Source organism: Oreochromis niloticus, linkage group LG19 (genome assembly GCF_001858045.2).
Source record: "Oreochromis niloticus isolate F11D_XX linkage group LG19, O_niloticus_UMD_NMBU, whole genome shotgun sequence".
Lineage (NCBI taxonomy): Eukaryota > Metazoa > Chordata > Actinopteri > Cichliformes > Cichlidae > Oreochromis > Oreochromis niloticus.
Window position 1 is genome coordinate 25190455 of NC_031983.2, and position 15314 is coordinate 25205768.

The window sequence follows — 15314 nt, forward strand, 5'->3', positions numbered from 1 at the left end:
CAATCCCCACAAACCTTATCAAAACATCCATCGCGGTATTCCTTTTTTTACTTCCTAACACTAATATTTTATTCCACCATGCTGATCAGTTGGTGGTATTTTCATCAGATTTGGGGTAACACTTGACCGCATCGATACCTTGTCACTTGAATGGTTTCAACCGAAGGTTGCTATTTTTGCCATACTGTCGCACTCCGTGAGAGGGCAGTATTTCGCGCCTGGAAAAACCCCGAGCCTCCACATGATCTTTATTTTGGAGTAAGTTTCCAGCACGACACACCCCCTCTAGTTGATGCAAAAAACAACAAAACAAAACATTACAAAGACAAAAACAAGTATAAAAATAATTTACACACTACGCAGTCTCACAAAAGTAACATTTTGCATATTTTTAACAAATGAATTGCATCCAATATGAAAATTCTGGAAGCAAAAACTGAATGGTAATGGAAGTTTAATTTTTTTAATGTCATTATAGAAGACGAATTTTTTTTAATAATTGTTAATATACTGCTGTTATATTGTACGTAAACTCTAAATAAAAAAAGATTAAATGTGTTTAGACATACTATCTGGATAACTTACCATTTTTTCCAATTTGTCTGTGAAGGTTCTCGGTCATCCAGGTCATCATAGTCTAAGGAGCTTGGAAAGAAAAGCGTCTGGACTTCTTTAAGTTTCCTTGAAGACGTTTCACCTCTCATCCGAGAAATCTTTTCAGTCCTAAGAGCAATTGGAGTCCCAGATTTTTTTCCTATTAATTTTCTTTTGCCTTTGCTTCCTTTAATTTGGTTATTTTGTGTTCAGTTTCCGGATATGCCCGGATATTGGGTAAGGTAGTTATTTGCAGTCATTTGATAAGTTAGAACTTCTTTGTGCCTGTCTATTTTACCTTTGATGGAATTTCATAATCATAAGGAATGATTGTTTAACTTTAACATAGTGACACCAGTGTGACAGTCCTAACAATTTGATCAAACTCCCCAGATTAGAGTTTGCCGCATGGCTGCTGCACTGAAATGTAATTTTCAACTACAGGGCTGTGAAAAACTACTAGCCCTATTCCCAATTGCTTAGTTTTTTGAATGATTGTCACATTTAATGTTTCAGTTCATCTAATAAATATGAAAATAAGACTTACCTGAGTAAATACAAAAAGCAACTAAATGTATTTTTTCATTGATTAAGGAATAAAACCTGCAGTCATTAGCATGTTGTAACTGTCGACATGAAATTTGTTGACTATATTTTTTGGAAAGCTGAGTTCAATTTCACTCGCCACACCCAGGCCTGGTTAATTGACAGACATGTTGAATCATGAACTCACATAAACAGAACCTGTCTGACAAAATGAAGTTGGCTAAAAGGTCAAAAAAGCAACTCATCATGCCACGATCTAAAGAAACTTAAGAACAGATGAGAAACAAAGTAAATGACATCTATTAGTTAGGAAAGACTTACAAAGCCATTTTTAAGGCTTTGGGTCTCCAGCGAACTACAACGAGCGCTTAGAGCTTCCCAGGAGTGGCTTTTCCCAGGAGTACCAAAATTACTGCAGGACTGCAGTTGAACGCTTTGAAAGGTTTAAGTACTGTTATTTCTGGAACTAACAAAAGATTTCATAAAAAACCCACAATACCAACAGTCAAACATGTTGGTGGTAGCGTGATGGTCTGGAGCTGCTTTGCTGCTTTAGACCCTGGACGACTTGCTGTAGTTGATGGAATCATGATTTCTGCTGCCTACCAGAAAACCCTGAAGGAGAATGTCGGGTATGAACTTAAAATAATCAAAAAACCCTTTAGTTACAGTTACTTTTTCCACACAGGGCCAGGTAGAATGAGATAAAATTTTGGACATAGAGAGCCCAACAATACTGTTTGATCTGAAACAAAGTGTGGCAAATATAGATATAAATATACAAACAGCAGCTAAAATAAGTATTGAACATATGAGACATGACAGTGAAAAGTATTGAACATGCTTAGTCACACACATTTCACAGGTGTGATTTTGGCCCATTCTTCCACACCAATAGACTTCAAATCCTGAAGGTTCTGTGGGGCCCCTTCTTTGAACTCTGACCTTTAGTTCTTTCCATAGATTTTCAATTGGATTCAGGTCAGGTGATTGGCTAGGCCATAGCCTCTTTATTTTCTTTCTCTGAAACCATTTGGTTTTTCCTTGGCTGTGCGTTTGGGATCATTGTTTTGCTGAAACGTCCACACTGCTTTCATCTGCATCATCCTGGTAGATGGAAGCAGATTTTGATCAAGAATGTCTTGGTACATTTTTCCATCCGTCCTTCCTTCTATTATATGACAACCCAGCACCATGATGTTGCCATGGTGTTTTTGGGCTTTAAAATCTCCGATGTGATTGCAATTTTTGAGGGTTCAGTGAGCAGCATGGTCATTCAGGTTCTTTTATCAACAGGATATACAACAGCCAGGTGACTCAGCACAGCACCACTGAGCCGAATCCTCCTTAAGACTTTAAATCACAATACTGCCACTTTGTTGTCCTCTGGTCTTTAGTCACAATCTCTGATTTCCTGACAGGGGATTATTGGAGAAGATGACGTGTGAAGAGAAAAAAAAAAGAAAAGGTCTTAGCAGTGAAACAACAGAAGGGCGATCTGTTCTTTTTAACAGTTCTCTGTTTCATCTCAAATAACTTACAGTACATATAGAAATTGGCATCAATGTAATCTTCAGTAATTTTATCAGAAGTAGGAAGGCTATAATTTTTAAGGGGGTATTTACTTTATGTATCCCCATAAATTCATACAAATTTCAGGAGAAAATAACAACAACTGAAAGATTATCTTGTAAAAACCCCAGAGACAAGAAAAATGCACACAGGAAACCACCTTAAAGCACTCCACTTTCACTCTGTACTATCCAATACTCATACAGCGCTCCCAAAAATTCCACTTTCACAAAGCTTATCCAAAGTATGGGTGACATTTTGGAAAAATTTAACCTAATGAAGTTTAGGATATCATGGCCACTCACTGGAACCTTGTAGAGTGTCATGGCCAATCTACTGTGTTGAATTTCATTAGATTATATGGGTGTAGTGTGATTGGTCAGCGACTACGAATCTAAAACTAGCGAACTACAAGGGCTGAAGAAGTCAAAAAATCCAGTAATCACCAGAAAGTTGAAGAATAACTCTTCAGTATGTGAATATAATGTTGGCGAGTTAAAGTAAGGTAGCTTTACGTGATTTTGTCAGCTGCGGTGAGCGCAATCTTTACTTGAAAAGCATTTTCACTTAGGTTCACCTCTGTTGAACCCCTCTGGGATGTTTAAGGCCTTCAAAAAGCCAATTAATTTGAGTAATTAGCAATAAGAATAAAAATAAAAATAAAAGAAGCATCTCAATCAGTGCTCAGGGGCTGATTACAAATCCAAAAGATTTTTTACACCACTTAAAAACAAAAGTAAGGTTTTGAATAGTTTCCATCCATGAGGGATTTGACTAGAATTAAAAGTGTGAAGAAATCCTCCAATATGTGTCATTAATATTCATTTAAATGTCCATAATTTAGCATGAAATTGAGACAGTATAATGATCTAGTGGCATTAGCTCCACACAGTGGAGAGTTGCAGTAATGACTAGAAAGTTCACTGACTCAGAAATAAACACACATTGAAGACACTTTTGCTCAGGGACTCCATGCTGTCCTCAGTCCATTCGTGGACTTCTCTTGGTCTGTATGCCGCCTGCAGAAGTGAAACCTTTGCCCTGCCAGCAGGATCTCCTGCAGTGAAACCTGCAGGATCTGCACAGCAGCCTAGAGCTGATGTACAAACTTCAATAAAAAATCTTGGAGGAGACACATCTTTCCAAACCTCTGCAGGCTCCTACCCGCTGCTGGAGGAGGGAGAGCAATTTGACCTGACCGTGGACACTCAGCGCATTTCTCCATAGGAGCTGTCTATCAGGCAGGAAAAAGAAAAAAAGGAAGCTGCTTCTATAGGTGGCAGGAGTTCAGGCAACAGTTTGATCTCCCGGAAGGCTCAAACTCCGAAGACATCACCTGCTACCTGGATCCAGGTGGGAAGTTCCACATCCAGGCATCCAAAACTCTGTGTGAAGGAAGCTGAGACAGAGGTGAGTATGAAAAGGAGCTTTTGGGACTTTTTATGTTTAGTTACAGTTGACTATTATTTTAAAAACAATTTCACAGAGTTTATTTTGTTTAATATTAAAATGGGCAAATTTCATCTATCATACTGTCCATTTCGCCTGTTTCAGATTTGAAGACATTTTCATGTCTCACGATCTTTTTTTAACCTAAAATTTCAATAATTAAAGTGGGAAGACTGACCAGAGTGGAGAAACTGAGAAAAGGTGACTTTATTCTACATGTTAAGATGTATTATAATAAAATAATAAAACATTTTAATTATGTTATGTTACTTTGAAGTCCAGCTTTTTCTTGGTATTATAATGAGAAGGCAAAACCCTGTATCACAGCTTTAATGATGAAAGCTGAAACTACCTTAAAATATTCCCCTCATGAGAGGAATATTAGCTTTGATGGTGACTTGTCAACAAGATGAAGCGCTTATGTTTTAGTCTCCACAGCTCACGCTCAGTTTAGTGTTTGGACATCTTCTGGGTAATTACACATTGTCTTAATATGATTATTCAAGCATAAGTGGAAAGGAAAAACACACATTAGATTTAGTAATGGCACACATGTTCTTCAGCAAATGACACATTCATTTTTAACAACAGCAGTTATTTTTAGCAGTGAAAGAAGAAGAAATAAGGAGAAAAAAACATTAAAGTAATCGTGTGAGTGACACATAAGGTGCTTTATTGGCCCCCCAATTATTACAGTAACACTACACAACTTTTAAAAGTAGAAAACCGCCCTTTTGCCCTATCAGTCTACACTCAACAAACCATAATGACAATGTAAAAGTATGTTTCTGGACATTTCTGTTGAAGATTTGAGTTGTTAATTTTTGGATTCAGAGCCCATATTTTGTTCTTCTAGAAGCCCATTTGACAGTGATTACAATGTTAAGCTGTCTTTGGATCGGGCAGTTTATCCCTTTCTGCCTGATTAGCGAGAGCCTTCTGCCTTGCTTTCCAGTATTGTCTTAGCTGTATGCTTCAGATCATTGGGAAACTTCACTTCAGTCTCATGTTGCTGCACTCTGTACCAGATTTTCTTCTCTGTAACATGTTATATTATCCTCCCTTTGAGGTCATTGCTCAGAAGCACCTACATTATGTAATACTGCTCCAGCACGCTTTTTTCAGGGACAGTACTGTCAGGTAATGAGCTGTACCTGCAGTTTGCCAAACAAGTTGCTTGGAGTTCTCACCAAAGGGCTTAATTTATGTCTTATTACACCAGAGAGTCTCTTTTTCTAGTGCTCTCAAATGCTGTCTGGTGGGCAATCACACCTATTACTCAGAGCTGCTTCACCATTAAGGCCTCATTGCAAAAGCCTTCTAAGCTTTGTTAGAGTGACTGTTTGGTCGCACACACACACACACACACACACGCACACACACACACGCACACGCACACACGCACGCGCGCACACACACACACACGCACACACACACACGCACACACTGCTTGGTGTCTTTCTAAACTATGTCCAATTAATCCAGTTTACCACGGTTGGAATCCAATCAAGTTTTAGACACATGGCGATGCAGGCAGGAGACATCTGACCCCAATTTTTTGGGTGCTTCAGCACTGAAATGATCTTAGTGCTTTTGTAAATGACAGATTTCACCTGTAACAGTTATATTAACTTGAAACTCTGCTTTTATTCAAATGATGCAGATAAATAAACAAAGCAAACACACTTTTTGACCTGTGAATGCAGACCACCCTCAGACACAGACATCCAGATCCTCATGATCTTGTGCTACAAGCGTCTTTGTCCTCCTCTCCTGCTCCTTGTTGCTTCCTTCAGGGGGTCACCACCATTTAACCCTAAGCTTTGCATCTTCCTTGGCATAATTTCCTCTGGCACCCTGCTAATTAAGAGCTCCAGTGGTGGATGTTGTTAATCTGAGCCCAGCATGGAAGTCTCATTTGTGATGATCTGCATATTTGATTTGGCAAAGATTTTAAAACTTCCCGATGCAACCCTTCCCATTTATCTGGTTTTAGGATTAGCATTTGGAGTACACTGGCTTGTGGTTTCAATGTGGCTCTACAACTTCACATATATTAGGAAAGGCAAACACCAGAAAAACCGAAGCGTTCAAAAATGGACAGAAAAGAATAAAAGTTAAACTGTAAAAAACCCCAAAAACCATGAAAAACATTTTTTGGGACTTTTTGGGACTAAACTCACAGAAATCCCACAGATCAATTACATGTCTCCCTCCCGCCTGGTTATTTGAGCTGGCAGTCATCAAAGTGACCTCTAGTGATAGCTTTTCATGTAGGTAGTTTTTTAATTTTTTGATTTAATTTTTTTTTTAGGTTTTTAGATGAACTGAATGGAATTTGTGCCACTCAGAGCGTTCCAAATTAATAATCTCTTTTCAGAATTTGTGCCTAGTACAACGGAACTGAAGAGATAATCCACAGAATTAATTGTGCGCATTTTCTATGGGAATATTTTCAACAGTCCACTACAAATCAAATTGCCTGTAATGAGTGAAAATTGCCACATGGGTATTAGTTGTTCCATCCACGTGCTAACCAAGCTGAAGCATTTCCTCGTGGCTTGCGAGATCAGCTTTTTAGCAGACGGCCTGGCTTTTTTTTTACAGAAGTGTCCTTGAGCAAGACACTTAATCCCACATGCTGCCTGATTTTTTTCCACCCCAACCAGAGGGCAAAACATACTTTGATCCTTCAGAAATTAAAGTACATCACATCAAATGAGGCTTAATGTGGTTGAATACCAATGTGCGGGAGGGACGTGCCTAAACTCTGAATCTGCATTCGTGAGATAATCTGTTTTATTTACACCTGCAGAGTCTGATGGCAGTTGTTATGGCTCTCATGTTGATACTATAATGATGCTTCAGGTGTTAGTCTGTAGTAAAGTTAAGTGCTTTCCCCGGTGATGAATTTGTTTCTGCAAAAGCAACAACAAAAAACAAAAAAACCCAGAGCAATGTTGATTGCAGCCACTTGTAAGTGGTGAAAATCGAATGACTGCAGAGTAAACAATAAGAAAACTATTTGTTGTGCTTGCCTGTGTGGACATTAACAAGAGTCTGTCTCCCTTGTTGCAGTCTGCTAATCAATGACATCCTTACAAACTCTGTGTCGGTGCTTTGATTGCTTGCACACGTGATGGTGTCTTTCTCTGAATACTCATCAGGTTGTGAGATTTCACCACGCAGACAATAGCCTGTCTAGATGACCACTGGGACTAGTTTTATGCCACCAAGCTGACAACCTGCCAGCAAAAAAAGAAAATTAAAGCTAAAAGAAACAAGGGCAACTTGATTGATGTCACTGATTAAAAAGAATCCTGTATTTATGTGGAGGTAATGTTCACCCTCAACAATTTTTAAGTGGAAACTAAAGAAAGCTCAGTGAGCTATTGTTTGGTAAATGCATTCAGTCAGCTCTCAGTCTCAGTGGACATGAAGTATTTTTATTTTCTTTTAAACTATGAATCTCAGCCCTGCAGGTAAACAGATCCCTTTGTTGCTGATTCATCTGCCGTTTCAGCACCCTGCAGATCCAGTACAAAGCACTGGGTGGTGGTAGAGCTCCACATCTCTGCACAATAGCGGCATAATAAAAAATCAGACAGGAGGAGATCAATATAACTAAGAAACATTAAATAATAAAATAATATCAATTATAATTTCTCATAGTGCAGTTTGATATTCTTCCCCTGGTATATACATGTTGTGTTGAACTAAAGATGCTTCACTGACATATAAACACACAGTTATTGAGCATAAATGTTTATATGACTGAGTGTCACAGTCAGTGACTGATGCTATTTTTATGAAATGCTATGTTAATTTTATGTCAGATGCAATGGAACAAAAATCTTGCAGATTTTCAAGATGTTTTTTGCAAAATGTGAAACGAGCCTTTGTGTTCAGCACTTTTCTCCTTCAAACTGTCGCATTGATGTCATTTTTTACACAGTTTCTTTGTCTGCATTTTGTATCCACTCAGGTTATCTTTTTCTAAAATTAAATTAGTTTGATGATCTGAAATATTTCAGTGAAACAAACATGCAAACAATAGTTAATCAAGAAGGGGGCAAATACTTTTTCCCAACACTGAAATAAAGGAATATGTTGTATGTGCTGACACACAAAGATCCACAGTAGGATTCTGGACAAGGAAAACTACTGAAAAGAAGAAGTGGCACCTGAAAGTTGTACTACTTTCAGAGTGTGCATCATAAAACTGCTGTAGGAATAATGCAGATTGTCCACTTAACAGGGCCAGTGGTTCCTATCCACAACCTAAAGTGTCCTTGGAACAGAAACTGAAGGCTTATCTTGATGGTAGGTCAGCAAGTGTTTCTTATAGGTGAGTGGGCGACAGATTTTAAAGTACTCTTTAGAACTGCTAAGATGTAAAAGCACTACATACTGCTAGTGCAGACCATTTAATGTGAACCTTGCACAACAGGGAGAAAAGAAGAAGGAAGAGTTGAAAGTGACAGTGCCGCTTTCACAGTAAGTTTAGTTGAACGACAAAAGGCTCAACATTTTAAATAAAGGAAAAAAATCTGAAGTATGAAAGATAGTGAAGAGGTGCAGAAAGTGCAGAGAGGGGGCTGGAGGGATGAGAGATAAGAGCTTGAAGGGCATCAGGGAGTGCCTGATAGAGGCAGCGAAAGGTGTAGAGAAGGAGATGATCGTTTTCAAGAAGACAGTGATAAACTAGGATCTCTTTCACTGGGCTGGGACTGAAGAGCTGAAAACAGGAGGGCTGGGTGGAGAGGCCTGACAGGCAGCTGGCCATCAAGCCGAGAGCCATGTTGAAGCTCTTCTGCTGCCAAAAGTGAGGAAAAGATCTAAAGTGCGAGATACTGATAGCTAGAACATCGTTTTTTACTGGACATATCTAAGGAAACAGATTTGGGGTTAGTGCATCTACACAGAGTAGAAAGCCAAAGTAAGCATGAAAGCCAGTCTCTTATGATACACTTGAAGGAAATTCTATCAAAGTGAACTGCAGAGACAGCAGTGTGCATGTAAGGTTTACATATACATCACTGACTGAGTGATCTTTGAATCACTGCTTAAGTCAATAACATGCAGACCTAGAAAAAACAAAACAAAACACAAACAGCATCATATACTAACGTCATATATCACCGGATTTGTGTTTAGGATTAAAAAAATGCTTCAGTCATGACGTCGAAATAAATACTGCAGGCTAATCCTTACATATATGAGACGTGTATATGTGGGAGACTAAACAAGCAGAGCGTCCTGTTTTATTGTGTAGATACTCAAAATAATTAAAAAATACATGATCCCTCCCGTCTGCTGATTTTAATGCCTTTTAAGCTACAATCTGCCACCCCACCTGGGATTCACTTTAAGACTGGTGCTTGTATTTGAGTCCGCAGATAATCTGTCATGTGTTTCAGGGTTCAGCAGTGGTATTATTTAAAAGATGTTCTCTAAAAAGGATTCAGGCTTGGGGATCTTTTTCCCCCAACACGAAAAGAGGCAAACTGCTATTTGAACCATGCGAAAAGTAACTCTTAGAAGAGTTAAAACACAAAAGAACAAATCCAAAGTAGTTAAAATGAGATTCTTTTCATTTTAAAAATAAATTAAAACAATAACCAATACATAAAAGATAAATTAATCTTTCAGTGGGGCTATTCCATCTGTATGTTTTCCATTAAAAAGCCTCCCTTTGAAGAGTTGCATATAAGACTTTGGACTTCATATAACTTGCACATTCTTTTTGATATGCAAAAAAGAGCACAGTAAGATCTCTTATGAAGTCAAAGGCTGCCACAGGACAGGTCTGGTGCTTCAAAGAAGCTTAATCATTCCTTCACTTTTAAAGAAAAATGACAAACATCGAACACTTTGAGCCATTCGTGATTCGCGGCTTGTCTTATAAGGAATGTGTTTTGGATGTGTTCATCTATTTGATGATCTTACATCAGTCTTTGGAAAGTAATTCTTTTTTTTTTTTTATTATTCTCTGTTGTGACAGTGGCCCTACCTGATGAATCACAAAAATAATCCACAGATTAATGGATGGTGAAGATAATCATTATCTGCAGCCCGAGTGATTTTGTTCTCCTTGAGTGGAGAAGTGGCTTCAAATTAAGACTTTGCAGTACAGCGTCCTTTAAAATAGCCCTAAAGTGACAAATGCTGTGAAGGTAAACTGAGTCCATCTGTGTTCAGAATATCACCAGAGAGGAGTGATTTGCAAAACTGCTTTAATCAGCTATTGCGGCATAGTGTTGCTGTAGTGATCTGATTTGCAGTCCATGTGGGGATTTGCTTCCCAGCAGCGGAGCAATGTGTTAACCGGGCGTGTGTGTCCGTGGTGGGTGGCATAGTGAGATCTTGTTACTGAGATACTGCGTTTAGGAAGTGGACTGTCCAAGTAAGAAAAACTGAAGTAGGGATTCTTTACGAAAATCAAAAAGCTCTTCTTACTGCCTGCTGAACACCTTCACTTAAACAACAAACCTGGAATACTGTGTAAAAGTCTTCAACCACGCCTCATTTCTTCTTCTTTTGCCAGGAAAATGGGAAATAGGTGCAGTGATTTATTGAAATGCCTGCAAATATGCATGTAAAACAGAGTTTGTACAATTCTAACTAGGTTGAAAGCCAATATTTGGTAAGACCACTTTTATTCTTCAACACAACCCGAACTCTCGGAGGCAGTGCAATTTCTTTGAGTAGTCCTCGGGAATAGTTCTTTAGACTTCTTGAAGGACATTCAAAGATCTTCTTTGGATGTTGCCTGCCTTTTTCCCTTTCTCTGTCAAGATGATCCCACTCTGCTTCAATAATGTTGCCGTTTGGGCTCTGAGGAGGACAAACCATGACTGATAGTGTCCCATTGTGTGCTTTTCGGTCCAGGTATGCTTTTACAGCATCGGTAATGTGTTTGGGATTATTGTAATGCTGAAAAAGAAGCTGTTGCCAGTCAGATACCACTGGTTGGCACTGTGTTTTACAGATGGCTGTAGAAACCCACTGTTGTGCCGCTCTTCTGACCTCCTGTGTATATATTGATAACAATTTGAACCGGAATTTTCAAATTTGGATTCATCACACTGTCAGACCTGTGGTCACTGATTTTCAGCCCAGTTCTTGTTTAATTCGGCATTCATCAGCCTCTCCTGTTTCCCTTCCTTAAGAATGGCTTCTTGACAGCCACCTTTTCACAGAGACTATTTCTGATGTGGCAGTGAGCAGTGGATGGATCAGCTGAAGGGCCAGAAGAATCTCTCAGGTCCTGTGTCAGTTTTTTTTCTGTTCTTTGAGGGCATGACTTTCAGATATTGTTCATCTGCTATAGATATATTTTCTTCATCTGTGGTCTGCTTGTCCAGTTTCCAATTTCCTCAAAATTTTTAAGGACTCATTACACGCAGAGTTTCCCTTCCTATTCTTATTCATCATGTCAAATTGCCAGTGCCACAGACATTTCAAAAGGGATGGATGAGTAGTAAGTCATCACTTATGGATGCTTGTAAACGATCTTGTTACAAACGTGTATGCTTAATGTTATATAGAGGCATATTTTAACTTATTTTAACCTTTTTATAGCAACTTGTTGCAATATATTTGTTTAATGTGCAGTTTTTGCTTTCTTCTTTCTGTCAGTGGAATTGCATAATAATCTACATCTAAACATTTGAAGAAATAGGCACAGAAGGAAGTAATAGCAAAAAAAAAAAAGCAAAAAAAGAAAAGAAACTGCTCAGTATTAGTGAATCTGAAAGAAAAAAAAAGTTTTTGGTTTAACTTCAGCTGTGGCAGGAGGGATGCTTTGTATGTGGCGATGACAGACGGACGCGTAGGCTGTCTCAGATTTAAAATCTCAAACTTTATTTATTTCATTGGAACATACAGTTGCTCTGCTCGCTGTCAACAAAGCAACAGAAAAAAAGAGCTTCGGCAAAAGCTTTGCCTCTTTTCAGCTTTTTCAGCCTTCAGGGAAGCTGTTAGCTGTTCTTTAGAAGCGAGTGTGAATTATCAATCTGAAGGATTTGAAAATTCTGAAAGAAACAACATTCAAGTCAAACACAGAATAGCTGTTGTCATCGTGTGAAGTCTGTCATTTACAGGTTTCTTTATCTTTTTTCCCAAAGTGTATAAAGTGTTTGCTGTGTAAAAGCGTGCAGACATGTTTTTCTATACTGCAGGGCCTTCAGTTAACATGCGTTCACTGGGTTGGTGTTAATGTTGTCAGGATGGTTAAAAGGCTCACACATCAAACAAGCATGAAACAAAATTACTGAATGCACTCCATCTCTAACAACCGTAGTGTCACTCAGTATCACAGAAAAATGTGTAATAGCTATGTTGGTCTGCACTGCAAAATGCATTACATTCACACATACTGTATAAAAGATAAATATGCTGCTGATGGTTGTGTGGCTTTGAAGCATTGGTATTAGCCTGTTGGCCACTGCAATGCTGGTTTTTTTTTTGGAGGCAGAAGTGAATATCATCGATGGAGTGGATGCAAATTACTGGTTAAAGTTAGCAAGTTTGAACTGTGTATGTATGGTGAACAGACACAGGTACCCTTTAATCAGTGAAAAATAACAGACAAAAAATAAGACAAAATATTCACTCCAAAAACTAAAGCACAAACTTCTGTTTGCTCAGATAATAACCAGGCCAGTCCATTAAAGCAAATTAGTGAAGGTGAGGGAGCAGACACCGATCTTCACGTGTCTCGCGTACCTAAAATCTTAACCTTTAAAAGTTTAAAGTAAAATCAGTCCCCGTATTTCACAATTCTGGCAAGCTGCTTAACATTTGCTTCCTCTACCCTCCTCTTTGTCTTTCTCCCTTTCTATTTATTCTCAGGGAGTTGGGCAGGTCTTTGTGCCATGCTCCACCCTTGGATGAGGCAAGGCACCCCAAGGCTGAGTGAGCCAGCACACCTGTCTGCCATTAACTCATTGCCAGTGTGGAATAAAGCTGAATCCTCCACTCTTTACCAGATTGTTGTCATCCTTTGGGTTGTAATCAGACTCCGTTATTTATTCTGAGGAAGAAAATGAGGCTTTGTGAAAGATGGAAACATTTGGAGCAATTCCATCAAAGCTTTCAAACAGTCCAACAGAATATCACAGTAAAGCGTGTAATAGTCATGCCATTTGCTAGTGCCCAAGGAAGGTATGAAGTACCCTCAGGGTCCTTCTATGGTAGAAATGATTAAGCATAGTGGCTAATATGCATTTACATGTAAATGCTTTCCCGTGATTATTTTCATGTTGGCTTGAAATTGAATTCTCCCTCTGTTGGTACTGCAGCTTACTGCAACTTCTGCATGCCTACTTGTCCGTTTCATGCTTTGGAAAGGCAAAACATGAAATGGACATGGTGGACTGGATTGTCCATTACTTCATCCAACGGTCACTTAATGCGGGCTCTGAAGGTGAAGTGCAGTTTTTTAGGTTTGAGCCCATGTGTACCTCTATTTTCACACTGATGCTTATCCTTAAGGCATGAAAACAGTGGAACAGTGCAAGTTTGAGAGGAACATCTTCCCATAGCCAGGTGTACTTTGCACAGTACACATACTGTAGCAAAAAGCCATAAAATGAACCAAGGACTCACTTCTTATCGTGATGCTACCACCACATATATCTGGCCAATAAGCAGAATGAATGTTTCCACATGATTTGCAGCAATGCATTCTGTTTTTCTTTTTCAGCTTTCCGTGTGAAAGGAAACCAAACAAAGGGGATTTGGCCTAGAATGAACATACTATAGTGGTAAAAACACCCTCATTCAATTGGGTATAAATAGTAATTTTTTTTGTATGTTATTTGCATTACAAACTATGCTCAAAATAAGAGATTTTACATCTATATTCTCTACTAGCATACATGAAAGTAAAAGCAGTAATACATTGCAATACAGCTTGGAGCTTATAGTGTAAATATACTGTACCAATGAAACACTAAAGAAATACTCCTCAGGTACCTAAACAGGCTCAGCAGCCTATTTCTTGCTGTATAATTAAAGAGCAAAGGTGAACTATCTGTTATATACAGCCCACATATCGTATTTGTAATGGTATGGTATATATCACATGTTTCACTCACTGAGAAACATGATTGTGGAGTGTGTGTGTGTGTGTGTGTGTGTGTGTGTGTGCGTGCAACACTACACTCCAAGGATTTATTTTTGCTTTATATATTTAAGTGTCAGTGGGATCCAGTAGGTATTTTATCGCTACCCAATTCAGACTGAAACTTTCTGGCTGTATTAAAAAAGGCTTTAATACCTAAATTGAATCAGAATGTCTCAAGCTCATGCCAACAAGCACAGCAGCAGAGCAGAAAGCCAGCTAAGAAAATATGAATCCACAAGCAGCTGGTGACAGCTCTGACTAGAAGCTCAGCTTCCACCCTAAAGAGATGCCTGAGCAAACAGCTTATATAAAGAATGACTGAGTGCAAAGTTGGGCTGGGCGGGTTAGACAGTGACACAGTGCAAACACACAATTACTTCTTTCAAAAACGCATCCTGAAACAAATGACAAGGGAGCTGCAGATCCACAAAACAGCGGGAAGAAGATATAAAGAGAGTAACAGTAAGATATTATGAAAGCACCAGGATGCAATCCAGGTCTGCTTTGCAGAGACGTGCTGCTTCTGCAAGTCGGGGGACAACTTCGTCTCACTCCACCGAGCCGAAAACCGGGAAAGATATAAAAGATATTTTTTTCACTAGGTGCAAAGCTCTGGGTGTCCAAGTTAACTTGTTTTTTAAAGACCTGGGTAAAGGGTGTAGTGTTGCTCTACTCTTGTTCTGGTAATTTCTAGGAGGTGAGGCCCTTTAATGAGCACTTAGATTGTCTCTCTTATATGGAGGAAGCCAGAGAGATGATAGCACGAGTGTGATTATTTATGAGCAATGTAAAGTAATATCACGGCATTTTCTCCCTGTGGTGCATAAGTAATCTAATTGATGGAACAAGCAAGAGAAGGAGGAAAAGCGATGGAAGCCAGCCAAAGACGCTTCAGAATTCAAGACAAGAGGACATATGAAGGATATGAAAAGTGGAATGTGAACCCACATACATAAAACACCACATATTTATGTGACATGCATGCTCAGTACCCTGTTATTATCAAATATAGAGGCTATTA